This window comes from Triticum dicoccoides, chromosome 2B, assembly GCF_002162155.2.
Source record: "Triticum dicoccoides isolate Atlit2015 ecotype Zavitan chromosome 2B, WEW_v2.0, whole genome shotgun sequence".
In the NCBI taxonomy this organism is placed as follows: Eukaryota; Viridiplantae; Streptophyta; class Magnoliopsida; order Poales; family Poaceae; genus Triticum; species Triticum dicoccoides.
Window position 1 is genome coordinate 805045803 of NC_041383.1, and position 17204 is coordinate 805063006.

Here is a 17204-nt window from a genome sequence, read left to right on the forward strand (position 1 = left end):
GGGAGTGGAGGAGTGGGTGTCGGTGAGTGGATTAGGTTACGGGGGGAGTGTGTATAAGGGAGTGGGGGTGGGCCGGATGGGCTCTTGCCTAGTTGGGTTGGTGGCCTACTGGGCCGAAGCCCGGGGGGGAGGGGGGTTTCTTCTTTTTTTTTCTTTCAATTTGCAATTTGTTTTATATTTGTATAAAAATATATAATTAGCGTGTACTTTAGTGTTTCAACATACCCCAATGCCACAGAAGAGTTTGGTGACAAAAATAAAATAGTTTAATATTTTATTAATTGTAAAAGGCATTCAACTAATTGTTTTTGCTATTGTTTAAAATATTTTTGGAGTATTAAAGCTTTTCTTAAAATGTTGTTTCTCCACCATACTTACCTATGAATTATTTGGCTCACCCCGAATATTTTAGTTTTAATATTTGAAAACTTTTATTGTTTGCTTGATTTTGAGTCTGAAATTTGAACTGGTTTTCGAACCACCGTGAGATTATCAACAATAACTAAGGCGACGTGGCATCCTTAACAGAGGGTTACTATAGCTTAATTACCCGGGCGTCACATCCGCCAAGGTTCCGCCTCGTGGCGGCGGAGTTTCGTCCCGTAAGCTTGTCCCGTAAGCTTGTCTCCTGGACAGGGTGTGGGCCCCCTGGCCTATTTCTTTCGCTCATAAATTCTTAATAAACCCAAAAAATTTGTTTCGTGGAGTTTCAGGACTTTTGGAGTTGTGCAGAATAGGTTTCCAACGTTTGCTCCTTTTCCAGCCAGAATTCCAACTGTCGGCATTACCCCTCTTCATGGTAAACCTTCTAAAATAAGAGAGAATAGCCATAAATATTGAGATATAAAGTGTAATGACAGCCCATAATGCAATAAATATTGATATAAAAGCATGATGCAAAATGGACGTATCAACTCCCCCAAGCTTAGACCTCGCTTGTCCTCAAGCGGAAACCGAAATCGAAAAATATGTCCACATGTTTAGAGATTGAGGTGTCGATAAAAATAAAATACGGACATGAGGGCATCATGATCATTCTAATAACAGCAACATATATAGATTTTGTCATATGATTTCCTATGCTCAAGTAATAAATAAATCACAACGTCAAGTATGGTTCATAAACTTCATTGGGAACTAACAAACTAAAACCTCAGTCATTGAAGCAATTGCAATTTATCATAACATCAGAAAGAGTCAATAATAGAGCTTTTCAACAAGATCACATACTCAACTATCTCGTAGTCTCCCATAATTGTTAACACTCACTCAGTACTTGTGGTTATAGAGTTTCAGCCAGACACTGAGAAAGATAGGGGCTTATTATGTTGCCTCCCTACGTATTCACCGATAGGTGATGTCATCAATAATAGCCTATGCCAACTTACATCCAATTGGATATATGTATCATGATCTTTCAAACACGAGGAGCTTGCCAAAGTATAAAATGAAAAAGTGGGAAGGTGAGGATCACCTTGACTCAAGCATAAAGTAAAAACATAAGGTAAAAGATAGGCCCTTCGCAGAGGGAAGCAGAGGTTGTCATGCGCGTTTAGGGTTGGTGCACGAAATCATAATGCAAAAGAATGTCACTTTATATTGCCCCTTGTATGTGGACCTTTATTATGCAATCCGTCGCTTTTATTACTTCCACAACAAGTTCGTACAAAGCTTATTTTCTCTGCACTAACAAGTTAGACATATTTAGAGAGCATTTTTTATTGCTTGCACCGATGACAACTTACTTGAAGGATCTTACTCAATCCATAGGTAGGTATGTTGAACTCTCATGGCAAAACTGGGTTTGAGGATATTTGGAAGCACAAGTAGTATCTATACTGAGTGCAAGGAATTTTGGCTATCAAGAGGGGTAATGGCAAGCTCAACATGTTTGGAAAGTCATTGACAATATACTTTAACTGAGATGTCGGAAAACATAAACCATTACATTGTCTTCCTTGTCCAATATCGACTCTTTTAGCATGTCATACTTAATGAGTGCTTCAAAATCATAAAAGATGTCCAAGATAATATATCTTTATATGAACCCATCTTTCCTTATCACTTCCTATTAATTGCAATGATGACCAAGGCTACGTTCATCAACTCTCAACAATTTTTATTGCCTCATACTTTCTATGTGTGAAGTTATCACTATCCATAAGATCAATATGAACTCTTTTGTTCTTTCTACTTTCTCAAGATCATAGCAACATAGCAAAGCCCTTCACTCAACACTAATATTTATTATAGAAAGCACACAGACTCGCTTACATAAAGAGATCACAAAGCAAAACACAAAACTACTTGATGTCAAAACTTCAATCTACTAGATCAGGATACTACTAAAAGGATCGAACTAGATAAAGCGGTAAAGATAGGAGTGTGATGGTGATACGATACCGGGGCACCTCCCCCAATCTTGGCGGTTGCCAAGGGGAGTGCCCATACCCATGTGATTATTTCTTCGGAGGTGGTGAAGTGGGAATTGTTGATGAGCCACGCTTGTCGTCCATCTTCCAAGGCATAGGCTCTCCATCATAAAAAGATGATCAAGTCTCCAGGACCCTTAAACCTACAGCCAAACTCATTCGCTTGAATATATATTCATACTCACAGTTCTGGTTCTGCAGGTCATAGATCTGGGCTTGGAGGTGCTCGATTTTCTCTTGAAGCTTGAAGATTGGTATCCCCAATGACTTTGGCATCCAGCTTGTGGTTGTTGGTGAACTCCGTGATCATTATCTGGTTGGCATTGAGTCCACGTTCCAGCATCCCTTGACATTTGAAAACTTCTTGCTCCATGGCTTCGAGCTTTGTCTCCATGCTCCCGGTATGCCTTGGTCCTTCCACATCGCGGATGTGCAGCACCCCCTCATGCATCTCAATGGTTTGAGGGTGATGCAGCACCTCCGCGAGATAGGGATTGATAACCCTCTCGAAAATCTGTCCTTGGAAGCGCTTGGAGATGACATGTGGCTCTAGATCTGAAACAGAAATAACTCGAAACGAAAACATGAGGTAATTGCGTGATATGGTGGTCAAAACCTTCGGGAGTATATATAATGAATCTTTACCGACCAAAATACGTAACATACAAGAAAACGGAGTCCGGGAGGCACATGAGGTGCCCACGAGACAGGGGGGCACGCCCTACAGGGGGCGCCCTCCTCTCTCGTGGGAGCCTCGTGTCCCTTTCGGACTACTTCTTTCTTCCTAAAATTCTTAAATAATCCAAAAATGATAAAAATTGCCATTAGAGTTGTTTTGGAGTCGGTATACTTACCGTACCACGTACCTATGCCTTTTCGGAGTCTGCATGTTCTGGAAAGTGTCTCTTATGTATTCCTCTGGGGTTATGGTTTCAATAATATTAGTTTCAACATTGATAGGATTACCTGAAATATAATGCTTAATTCTTTGACCATTAACCACCCTCGGATTTGTGCCTTCGAAGTTGTTAATTTTTAGAGCACCGGAACGATAGACCTCCTCGATAACATAGGGACATTCCCATTTTGACAGAAGTTTTCCTGCAAAAAATCTTAAACGAGAGTTGAAAGGTGCACTAGTTCAACGAAGAGATGGTGATACAAGTGCAATATGGATGGTAGATATAGGTTTTTGTAATATGAAATTATAAAAACAGCAAGGTAACAGGTGGTAAAAGTGAGCGAAAACGGTATTGCAATGCTTCGAAACAAGGCCTAGGGTTCATACTTGCACCAGTGCAAGTTCTCTCAACAACGATAACATAGCTAGATCATATAACAATCCGTCAATGTGCAACAAAGAGTCACTCCAATGTCACTAATAGCGGAGAACAAACGAAGAGATTATTGTACGGTACGAGACCACCTCAAAGTTATTCTTTCCGATCAATCCGTTGGGCTATTCCTATAAGTGTCACAAACAGCCCTAGAGTTCGTAGTAAAATAACACCTCAAGACACACATAAACCGAAACCCTAATGTCACCTAGATACTCCAATGTCACCACAAGTATCCGCAGGTATGATTATATGATATGCATCACACAATCTCAGATTCATCTATTCAACCAACACAAAGAACTTCAAAGAGTGCCCCAAATTTTCTTCCGAAGAGTCAAGATGAAAACGTGTGCCAACCCCTATGCATAAGTTCACAAGGTCACTGAACCCGCAACTTGATCTCTAAAACATACATCAAGTGAATCAATAGAATACCCCATTGTCACCATAGGTATCCCATGCAAGACATACATCAAGTGTTCTCAAATCCTTAAAGACTCAATCCGATAAGATAACTTCAAGGCGAAAACTCAATCCATTACAAGAAGGTAGAGGGGGAGAAAAATCATAAGGTCCAACTATAGTAGCAAAGCTCGCGGTACATCAAGATCGTGCCAAATCAAGAACACGAGAGAGAGAGAGAGAGATAGATAGAGAGAGAGAGACCAAACACATAGCTACCGGTACATATCCTTAGCCCCGAGGGTGAACTACTCCCTCCTCGTCATGGAGAGCGGCGGGACGATGAAGATGGCCACCGGTGATGGATCCCTCTCCGGCAGGGTGCCGAAACAGGGTCCAGATTGGTTTTCCGTGGCTCTAGAGGTTTGCGGCGGCGGAACTCCCGATCTAGGTTATGTTTTGGAGGATTGGGGATTTATAGGAGAGGTTGGCAGCGAGAACAAGTCAGGGGGGCCACAAGGAGTCCACAAGGCAGGGGGCGCGCCCTCCACCCTCATGGGGCCCACGGGACTCCCCTCCGGTAACTCTTCGTTCTAGTATCTTTTATATTTCCCAGAAAAAATTTCTGTTGATTTTCAGCGCATTCCGAGAACTTTTATTTTTGCACATAAACAACACCACGGTAGTTTTGCTAAAAACAACATCAGTCCGGGTTAGTTCTAACCAAATCGTACCAAAATCATGTAAAAATATTATAAACATGGCATGAATACATAAAAAATATAGATATGTTAGAGATGTATCAAGCATCCCCAAGCTTAATTCCTGCTCGTCCTCGAGTAGGTAAATGATAAAAACAGAATTTTTGATGTGGAACACTACCTAACATATTTATCAATGTACTCTTCTCTATTGTGGCATGAATGTTCAGATCCATAAGATTCAAAACAAAAGTTTAATATTGACATAAGAACAATAATACTTCAACCATACTAACAAGGCAATTATGTCTTCTCAAAATAACATGGCCAAAGAAAGCTTATCCCTACAAAATCATATAGTCTGGCTATGCTCCATCTTCGTCACACAAAATATTCAAATCATGCACAACCCCGGTTTCAGCCAAGCAATTGTTTCATACTTTAGTATTTTCAAACCTTTTCAACTTTCACGCAATACCCCTCCTCCCTTCCCCTATATATAGAGAGGTAGAGAGAGGGCAGCCGCACCCTTGAGCACATCTCCACGCCACGGCGCTGCCCTTCCTCTCCCTCGTAGCCCTCTTCCTCTCCGTAGTGCTTAGCGTTGCTCTGCTAAGATTTCTCCACCATCACCGCCACCACGCCGTCGTGCTGCCCGAGGACTCCAGCTACTACTTCACCATCGCTCGCTAGATCGAGGAGGTGAAGGCATCATCATGCCGTACATGTGTTGAACGTGGAGGTACCATCCGTTCGGCACTTGGATCGGGAGTTCGCCGGACGGATCGTGATTGGATCACGAAGACGTTCGACTACATCAACCACGTTTCTTAATGCTTCAGCTTAGTGATCTACAAGGGTATGTAGATGCAATCTGTTCTCTCATAGATGGTCATCTCCTAGATTGGATGTTGGTGAGCGTAGGAATTTTTTTGTTTCCCATGCAACGTTCCCCACCAGCTACTGCCTGTAAGTATTACTTCTGTAATTAAGTCTCTATAGCTCAGCTCTTTCATTGCATGCATATATAATTATCCTCACTATATTATGCAGATTGAAGATCATCAAATACAAAAAAGGACCAATCTATGACATTGGGTTCATTAACCCAAATACCATAAATGAATGGTCGGTTAAAAAGAGAGTCAAAGATACTTAGCACAGCTTACTACAATCGTTACTTCGACATCAAAACAAAGCTAAAATACTCTTTCCTTACAACTTCAAGTGAGTGTTACTGTCTTGTGCATATTCGGTTTCTCTTACTCGAGGTTATAGTAATGTAATTCATGAGTTATGCGTGCACAGCTTCCACTTTATTCTGCTAGAGATTAAGCTTGAGGGTGGAATACTAACTGTCTTAAACTCGAGACGTAAAGATCCCCAGAATTATGCGAACATGACTGCAACGCTCCATAAGTAAGTTCAATCGATCATTATAGCACCATATCGGCAACTTTCGTTCATTTGCTGATATCAAGTAATCATTTCCTCTGCCTTGCAGGGTTTGGAAAAAGTTCACCGGAATGGTTCCGGGTCTGCAGAGGGAGGTGCGATTTACACACCCCAAAGTAAGTAGTACTAGCTAGTTCCGCACATCTCTCATTGATTCTAGTTTCATCAATACCATTTATCATGCTTGATTAATTATCTGTTTGATTGAACTCTATTTCTCGTAAAATGCTTGTTGCAGGAAGGCGGGAATAATTTATGTGGATACTACGTTTGCGAGTTCATCTACAACTCGACCTCTCAGTGATGCTACTCTGATGAACAATCTGAAGTACGTAAACAATATTCACAATTTTATTTTATTACCATTAGTTGTGTTGAGTTTCATTCATATATATGTATTGACCCCCTTCTTTAAATTAGTTTTGGAAGAAGCGGGATGAACTCCTACCATATGATCGCATACGAGCAATTCAAGAGGAATTGACGGGATTCTTTCTTGACCACGTCATACATAAAGACATAAAGACGAAGAATGCCATGTGGAAGTTGACATGGATTTTAGATGTTAGGGATTGTAAGAGATGTTATATTATATATATATATATATATATATATATATATATATATGTGTGTGTGTGTGTGTGTGTGTGTGTGTGTGTGTGTGTGTGTGTGTGTGTGTAGTAGCATCGGATAGATATACGAAAACTTGTTGTTCGACCAATCTCAGAGAAAGAGAGGTCACTTCTCTCTGTACGTATATGTTCATGGCGATCTTGTGTAATCAATGGTTCCTTCATTTGCTTACTAGCTAGCGTGTCAAGTTCTCTCAACACTTATAGTAGCTAGCATCGACCAAGCATGGAGAAAGAGAGGTCACTTCTCTCTATTAGGTAGCTAACACAATATGATCAAACCCCTAAATTAACCCTCCAAAACCCCTAAACCCCCCACCCCTTTAAAAAAACCAGCGCATGCGAGCTGCTGACGCGTGGCTGCCTTTTGGTCCCGGTTGATGTTACCAACTAGGACTAAAGGTCCTCCTACCTAGGCGCCCCACGGAGAAGATCCGCGCTCTCAAAACAATGCCTTCAATAAGGTCACTACCAGACACAAACAATTAAGGCCAGACCTTGGGCTTTCACCCTGAAAGCTATGACTCTGTACTCCGCTTGTGTTGCCACCCCCACTTGTTGATGCTGCCCCCACGAGTCACAAATCACCAAGCAAAGTCCTCATCGTCAAGAAGACTCGATCGACCATTATAAGGCCTCAGACCTCAACCACCATGACATTCTCTGTCACTATCTTCACATTGAAATCGATATACTGACGTTTCCCATAATGTAAACAGACAACAAAGCTTCGCTTGACACCCTCCTGAAGCCACTTGGGCTAAAATCAAAGCACACATGACCGAATGCCATCTGATCCAGAAATCAACAGGTGTCAAGCACCCAATGAAGATCTCCAGCGGAGCATTCCGGAACTTGTCAATGGCCAGATCCATAAGGGCCGACAACCGGCAGAAGACTATCTTAGATAAAAAAGAACCAAAGGACCGCACCACCCGCCGACTCCCAATAGTAGGCTAGAGATCTCAGCGGGCACCATCGCCACCACCCGCACCATGCGGAGATGAGAAGTTAAGCCGCACCGAGCCCCTTGAACTAGACGTCGTGCCGCCCTCCTGGCCACAACGGCAGTCGTGGCTACCAGAGAAATCCGGGGCCGCCACCCCGGCGCCCATCTCCGCTATAAGAACCATGCCGTCCAGGGCCGCCATGGAGCTCCAGTCGGAGATCCCACAACACATGAGAGGATGGGGCCCCCGCTGTCATCAGTCGCGCGAGAAGGATGAGGACACACCACCGCCGTCAGCCTCGCGGCCTTAGACCAGAGGCATCCTTTGGCGGCGGCGAGGGGAGTGGGATCGAAAGAGGAAGCGGTGCACTACAAAAAAAAGACACATCCGTGACATTTTGGGCCGAATGAAAAAAAATTGTGTCATACTTATGAAACTTCTATGACGATAATTGTGACAAAACCCGATATCATCATAGATGTGGTGGGCTCCTACTTCTATGACAAAAAATCATGACAGAAAATGGGCTTTTCGTCCTGGGCGGGCCGGAGACGTAGCTGCATGACATTCGTTGGGCCATCCATGATGGAAAAAACCATGGTAGAAGCGAGGGTGAGGAAAATTTCGGCGAGTTCCCGGTTACGGTGGGTGGTCAGGGGCCGAGAGATGCACGTTTCTCTCGTACACGTACGCGCGTGTGTGCGAGGCATTTGGGCCCTAACTGAACCCGAGTGAAGCGTCGCCTAACTGAACCCGAGCGATTGCACAGCAGGCTACACGTTAATAAACCCGAGCGATCGAGCGATTCCTTCCATACTACTGCTAACTGAAGCCGATCGATGCTGCCTCTGGATGAACAGTGAGCATTGCAGGGGGGTCTGGATGAACAATGAGCATTGCGGTGGGTGGTTTGGATGAACAGTGAGAGGTGGGAGTGGATGAACAGGACCCGTGGCGTTGCCTTTGGGTGAACAGGACCCCGATCGACCGAGTCGGTTGGGGCTGGATGAACAGGACCCCATGGAGGGCTGGATGAACAGGACGACCCCGTGGAGGGCTGGATAAACAGTAGACAGTGGAGGGGTGGATGAACAGTAGCCCGTGGAGGGGTTGTTGAACAGGAGCCCGTGGAGAGGGGTGGTTGAACAGTAGCCCGTGGAGTAGCGCGTGGTGGAGGCTGGATGAACAGGAGCCCGTGGATGAACAGTCGCAGGTGAAGGCTGGAGGAGGTCGACGGTGGATAAACAGTAGCCCGTGGAGGCTGGAGGAGGTCGACAGTGGAGATGAACAGTATCCCGTGGAGTCCCGTTTTGCGGTACGCCACACCGCCCCCGATGAACAGGACCTCCGTTTCGACCGTAGCTCCCCAACACAAGTCCGTTTCATCCGTTTTGCGGTAGTCCAAGCTATGTCTTGAGCTTGTGTTGGTTTTCCTTGAAGAGGAAAGGGTGATGCAGCACCGTAGCATAAGTATTTCCCCCAGTTTTTGAGAACCAAGGTATCAATCCAGTAGGAGGCTCCTCAAAAGTCCCACGAACCTACACAAACAAACAAAGAACTCACAACCAACACGATAAAGGGGTTTTCAATCCCTTCACGACCACTTGAGAAAGTGAGATCTGATAGAGATAATATGATAAGATAAATATATTTTTGGTATTTTATGATATAGATTGGCAAAGTAAAGATGCAAATAAAAGTAGATTGAAAGCTTATATGATAAAAAATAGACCCGGGGGCCATAGGTTTCACTAGAGGCTTCTCTCAAGATAGCATAAGTATTACAGTGGGTGAACAAATTACTGTCGAGCAATTGATAGAAGCGAACAATTATGAGATTATCTAGGTATGATCATGTATATAGGCATCACGTCTGTGACAAGTAGACCGACTCCTGCCTGCATCTACTACTATTACTCCACACATCGACCGCTATCCAGCATGCATCTAGAGTATTAAGTTCATAAGAACAGAGTAACGCTTTAAGAAAGATGACATGATGTAGAGGGATAAACTCATGCAATATGATATAAACCCCATCTTTTTTATCCTCGATGGCAACAATACAATACGTGCCTTGCTGCCCCTACGGTCACTGGGAAAGGACACCGCAAGATTGAACCCAAAGCTAAGCACTTCTCGCATGGCAAGAAATATCAATCTAGTAGGCCAAACCAAAGCGATAATTCGAAGAGACTTGCAAAGATAACTCAATCATACATAAAAGAATTCAGAGGAGATTCAAATATTTCTCATAAATAAACTTGATCATAAACCCACAGTTCATCGGATCTCGACAAACACACCACATAAAGAGTTACATAGAATAGATCTCCAAGAAGAGGAAGGAGAACATGGTATTGAGATTCAAAGAGAGAGAACAAGCCATCTAGCTACTAACTATGGACCCCGAAGGCCTGTGGTAAACTACTCACAGCTCACCGAGGAGGCCTTGGAGTTGATGTAGAGGCCCTCCGTGGTGGATTCCCCCTCCGGCAGAACACCGGCGACGGCTCCAATATGGGATCTCGCGGATACAGAAGGTTACGGTGGCGGAAACAGTTTTTCGGTGGCTCCCCTGATGGTTTCGGGGTACGTAGGTATATATAGGTGGACGCCCGAGGGGCCCACAAGACAGGGGGCACGCCCAGTAGGGGGGGCGCGCCCCCCACCCTCGTGGCTTCCTCGAGTGCTTCTTGACTTGCACTCCAAGTCCTCTAGATCATGTTTGTTCCAAAAAGATCGGTTCCGAAGGTTTCATTCCGTTTGGACTCCGTTTGATATTCCTTTTCTTCGAAACACTGAAATAGGCAAAAAACAGCAATACGGGTTGGGCCTCCGGTTAGTAGGTTAGTCCCAAAAATGATATAAAAGTGTAAAATAAAGCAACATAAACATCCAAAACAGGTAATATAATAGCATGAAACAATAAAAAATTTATAGATACGTTGCAGACATATCAAGCATCCCCAAGATTAATTCCTGCTCGTCCTTGAGTAGGTAAATGATAAAAACAGAATTTTTGATGTGGAATGCTACATAGCATAATTCTAAATATATTTCTCTTTATTGTGGCACGAATGTTCAGATCCAAATGATTCAAAATAAAAGTTCATATTGCCATAAGAAATAGTAATACTTCAAGCATACTAATAAAAGCAATCATGTCTTCTCAAAATAACATGGCTAAAGAAAGTTAACCCTACAAAATCATATAGCCTGGCTGTTGCTCTGTCCTCATCACACAAAGTATTTAATCATGCACAACCCCGATGACAAGCCAAGCAATTGTTTCATACTTTAGGAATCTCAAACTTTTTCAATTCTCACGCAATACATGAGCATGAGCCATGGACATAGCACTATATGTGGAATAGAAGGGTGGTTGTGGAGAAGACAAAAAAGGAGAAGATAGTCTCACATCAACTAGGCGTATCAACGGGCTATGGAGATGCCCATTAATAGATATCAATGTGAGTGAGTAGGGATTGCCATGCAACATTAACGGATGCACTAGATCTATAAATGTATGAAAGCTCAATAAAAGAAACTAAGTGGGTGTGCATCCAACTTGCTTGCTCAGAAAGACCTAGGGCATTCTGAGGAAGCCCATCATTGGAATATACAAGCCAAGTTCTATAATGAAAAATTACCACTAGTATATGAATGTGACAACATAGGAGACTCTCTATCATGAAGACCATGGTGCTATTTTGAAGCACAAGTGTGGAAAAGGAGATAGTAGCATTGTCCCTTCTCTCTTTTCTCTCATGTTTTTTCAATTTTTTCTCATTTTTTCTTTTTTTTCCTTTTTCTTTTTCTCTTTTTTTCTTTTTGGTGGGATTCTTTGGCCTCTTTTATTTTTATAAAGTCCGAAGTCTCATCCCGAGATGTGGGGGAATCATAGTATTCATCATGCTTTCCTCATTGGGACAATGCTCTAATAATGAAGATCATCACACTTTTATTTATTTACAACTCAAGATTACAACTCAATACTTAGATCAAGATATGACTCTGTATATATGCCTCCGGCGGTGTACCGGGATTTGCAATGAATCAAGAGTGACATGTATGAAAAATTATGAGGTGGCTTCCAGAAATACAATGTCAACTACATGATCATGCAAAGAGCAATGTCAACTATGGAACGGTGGAAAGTTGCATGGCAATATATCTCGGAATGGCTATGGAAATGCCATAATAGGTAGGTATGGTGGCTGTTTTGAGGAAGGTATAAGGTAGGTGTATGGTACCGGTGAAAATTCCGCGGCACAAGAGAGGCTAGCAATGGTGGAAGGGTGAGAGTGCGTATAATCCATGGACTCAACATTAGTCATAAAGAACTCATATACTTATTGCAAAAATCTACAAGACATTGAAAACAAAGTACTACACGCATGCTCCTAGGGAGATAGATTGGTAGGAAAAGACCATCGCTCGTCCCCGACCGCCACTCATAAGGAGGACAATCAATAAGTAAAATTCTGCTCCAACTTCATCACAAAGCGGTTCACCATACGTGCATGCTACGGGAATCACAACCTTCAACACAAGTACTCTTTAAATTCACAATTACCCAACTAGCATGACTCTAATATCACTACCTCCATATCTCAAAACAATTATCAAGTATCAAATTGATCATAGCATCCAATTCACTTTCTATGATAGTTTTTATTATACCCAACTTGGATGCCTACCATTCTAGGACAAATTTTATAACCATAGCAAATACCATGCTATTCTAAGAGACTCTGGAAATAATATAAGTGAAGCATGAGAGATCAACAATTTCTTCAAAATTAAATCACCACCGTGCTCTAAAACATATAAGTAAAGCACTAGAGCAAAAAATATCTAGCTCAAAAGATATAAGTGAAGCACATAGAGTATTCTAATAAATTTCAATCAAGTGGGTTTCTCCCAAAAGGTGTGTACAGCAAGGATGATTGTGGTAAACTAAGAAGCAAAGACTAATATCATACACGACACTCCAAGCAAAACACATATCATGTGGCGAATAAAAATATAGCTCCAAGTAAAGTTACAAATGAACAAAGACGAAAGAGGGGATGCCTTCCCGGGGCATCCCCAAGCTTAGGCTTTTGGCTATTCTTGAATATATTGGGGTTCCATGGGCATCCCCAATCTTAGGCTCTTGCCACTCCTTATTCCATAGTCCATCAAATCTTTACCCAAAACTTGAAAACTTCACAACACAAAACTCAACAGGAAATCTCATAAGCTCCGTTAGTTCAAGAAAGAAAAACCACCACTTTCTTTATTTATATTGGTGTTAAACCTACTGTATTCCAAGTTCTCTATGGTTCATACCCTTACATACTAGCCATAGATGCATCAAAATAAGCAAACAACACACGAAAGGCAGAATCTATCAAAAACAGAACAGTCTGTAGCAATCTGTAACTTTCGGTTACTTCTAAAACTCCAAAAATCCTACCAAAATAGAAAGTCCTAGGAAATTTGTCTATTGATCTACAGCAAAAAGAATCAACGCAAAAGCACGTTTCTGTGATTTATTGATTTTTTTCTCGTGAGCGCAAAGTTTCTGTTTTTCAGTAGAATCAAATTAACTCATACCATAGGTTATCCTATAGGTTCTACTTGGCACAAACACTAAATAGAACATGAAAATACATCTAAACATAAAGTAGATTCAAAATTTATTACTAAACAGCAACAAAAACAAAAAACACAAAGAAAATTGGGTTGCCTCCCAACTAGCGCTATCGTTTAACGCCCCAAGCTAGGCATAAAAGCGATGATAGATCTAAGTTGACACTTGATTCATAAGTAACTCGCATGATAGATTCATAAGGTAATTTAATTTTCTTTCTAGGAAAGTGCTCCATGCCTTTTTTTAATGGAAATTGGAAAAAAAGGATCTTAGATACGATCAAAATCCAAAAATCAATGGAATTACACCACGCGCTTCTGTCAAAACATTGAACTAGTAAGACATCAAAAGATTTTTTTATCGACCATGAAAAACACTCAAATGCCAAAACGAACAGGTACGGTTAAAGTCCACTAAAGTAAAGTTAAAAAACGAGCGACCCTAATCACGATGGCCAAATTCTCCTTATTTTTAGCGATTTTTATTAAGAAAATATATAGGGCGATGAACTCAGGTCGTTCAGCGTGGTCCACTCCCCCTATGCTGCTGCTTGTTGACTTTCCTCCGCATAGCCTCCTCCGTGGTGATGTCGGGAGTGTGCGGGACGAGCGTCGCGTCGACAATGATGAGGTACCTTATCCCCACAAGGTTTCAAATGAAGACATGCTTGCGGCAAGGATATCAAAGAGGAATAAACGATGGGTGAGACGTAGAGAGCCGGCCGAGTAGCAGAGGTCGACCTCCACCAACTCAGACGCCACCGTCACCATAGCCGTGTTTAACCGCGCGCGGATACGGAATGTGATCGGCCGCCGAGCTTCTTTAGGCTATGGCCGTGGACGGTTCATTAACATCTGACTAATTTGTGAAAGGAAAAATAATAATACACATGGGTCTTTATTCTCCCATTAACTTTCACGTGGCTAACAACCAGCAATCTGTGATTAATATTCTGAATTAATACACATCAAACTAAAGACATGAGATCAATATGTTATCGTTGCAGACTATGACATAAACAGTACAACCACAACACCATATTCAAGTAGTAGTGCCGATGAGTGGTGGCACTGGCTACAAGTGAAAGGTTTCAGAGTTATAGGCAATCAGATGTTCAGGGATTCTAGCTATAGGATCCAAGACAGCATGGCCCCCCGGTTGTGACCTTTCATCCTACAGGACGAGGGTTAATATCAGTAACTGGCCGAACACACAGCTCGGCTGATCGCCGGGCGTTTCCCGCAAAAGACACCGCCATGTCAGTGGTTCAACTTCATCGATAGGAGTTGGAGGTGCACCGTGTCCTAGTGCATGATCAGCGCGGGCGCAGAAGGCCTAACTTCCCAAATGGAGTGGCAGCTCACACCGTCCCCAACCTCGATGCCACGCCTGAAGTGCGCGATGCGGCAACAGTCAAAGAGTATCTGGCGAGTTGTTTCAAAGGACCTCCATGCCCTCCTCGACTGCACCGCCGTCCCCAACCAACACCACCTATCCAAGGTTCTTCTGTACCACCGCAGCTGCCCACTCGCGTGCTGCACTGACCCGCATGCTCCATCGCCTACCTCCTCGCTTCTGCTCCCTGCACGACACTGTCGTGGCACCTCGCATGGCTCCCTCCCTCACGCGTCCCCGGAATCCCCTAGGATGGGAGCGCGATGGAGATTCTAACGTGTGATCCGGCATCCTCTGCGGCTGGCCGCGTTGATCTGCAGGGGTTGGGTTGGTGGAGAAGAGGAGGAGCTTGTTGTGACGGCCACACATCACGTTCAACTGATCACAGGCTTCTCCGACATTTTTCTCCATGGCAGCGACCTATCTCCCGGATGGCACACAAAGTGCATCTAAGAAGAGGATGTGGCAACCGGGAAGAAGCACACGAGGAATACAGAGAGCAGCGATGGCCTGGTTAGGGTTCCGCAGCACACGGTGCTGTGAACAAAGGAGACGACATAGGATGCGCGGGATAGTAGTGGAGGAGGACCTGCTAGGGCACCGGGTGCATGTATCAAGAGGAAGTGCGAAAGGAGGAAGGTGTGTCCTTTTTTACGCCGAAACATGAAAGAGGGGATTGCATACTACATTACGCTCGTAAGAGATTGCGGAAAGAGCAAGACCTACGAACGAAATGTACCATCACAACCACAGACTCCCCGTAGATATTTTCTTAACATCGGTTATTTTTTTCTTATAATTAATGTGATTGAGCCATTTAAGGTAAGGATAATTAATCTATCTATCTATTATATACTTAAAACGATAGAAAAGTAACGGTGGAGATTAAGCAGTCTAAAGTTATGATATTTGAACGGCTGGGATTAAAAGTTCCAAAAGTTTTTTATAGGTAAAAGTTCTAAAAGTTACGTAGAACATTATCCTGTACAATTCTTAGAATCCGACACGTAACTGTCACAAAAAACAGAAGACCGTGTACTTTAATTAGGTGAAAAAATAACATGTACGTACGTCCTATCAACAGCCAATCGGAATAAGTAAAAAAAACAGCAAATATCAACATGTTTCGTTAACACGTACTACTACAAGTTGAGTCCAACACGGATAAATAAGGATTAGATCACACAAAGCCAAGTCCAACACGGACCAAATAGGAACCAGATCACGTACGTGTTAAAAAGAAACATGCATGTGGTGACCGCACCAATTAGATAAGAGTTGGATTAGCATTGGATGCAACGACCTCAGGATGATGTCATCGGGTAAATAACATGTACTGCTAATTTGCTTCTATTCCGATTCACGTCCAGACGTCTGATGGTGGTTGTACATTGAGATTAATTCACTTTGGCATAAATAACTTAGGACGTCGATAACGGCCGAACGTTCAGTTTAGGGAGGGACCAGCCCGAACGTTTCGTTCGGCACGGGAGCAGGGATCGACCGAACTGTTCTGTTCGATAGGAACAACCTCTCAGCACGAACGCCTGACCCGACAGGCCCAATACTAGCTTCCTGGCCCAATCAAAAATCCCTTTGCACCAAAAATATAGAGAAAAATGTAGACATGTAAAACTAGTATAGAAAAACCTTTACAATACTGAAAATTAGAAAATGATAATGCATTAGGATTTACAATGAGTGATTAATTGCCAACTGAGACACACAAAAAATGGCTATGTTCAGTACGTTACAAAAATAAAACATGCATGATAAAAAAAGAAAATTTAGTACAAAATTGTGATGATGAATATGAACAAAGGCGAAAATGTTACACATGGCAAGTTTTACAAATTTTATTTTCTAAAAAAATACATGGCAAGATTTTTTTGGGCAAGGGAGGTGTTAAATTTTAAAAAGAAAGTACTTGTAAATTTCCAATTGTACATGGCAAAAAACTGAAAAAATAAATGAAAAACCTATGAAATGTTGCCATGATCTTATGACAGAAATGCATAGGCTATAATCTCATGGCATGATCCATAGACTAAAATGTAGACTACAAAATGCCATGATCCATACAATAAAATTTCCATGATGCATAGACTTAATTTGCCAAATTTGCCATGTTGCAAAAAGGAAGAAAGAATGGTCATGGTGCATATAGTTAAATTTGCCATGATCATAACCAAAATCATTATTAAAATTTGAATATACTTGACATGGCAAAAAAAGGTAAAGTCAGCCATGTTAATA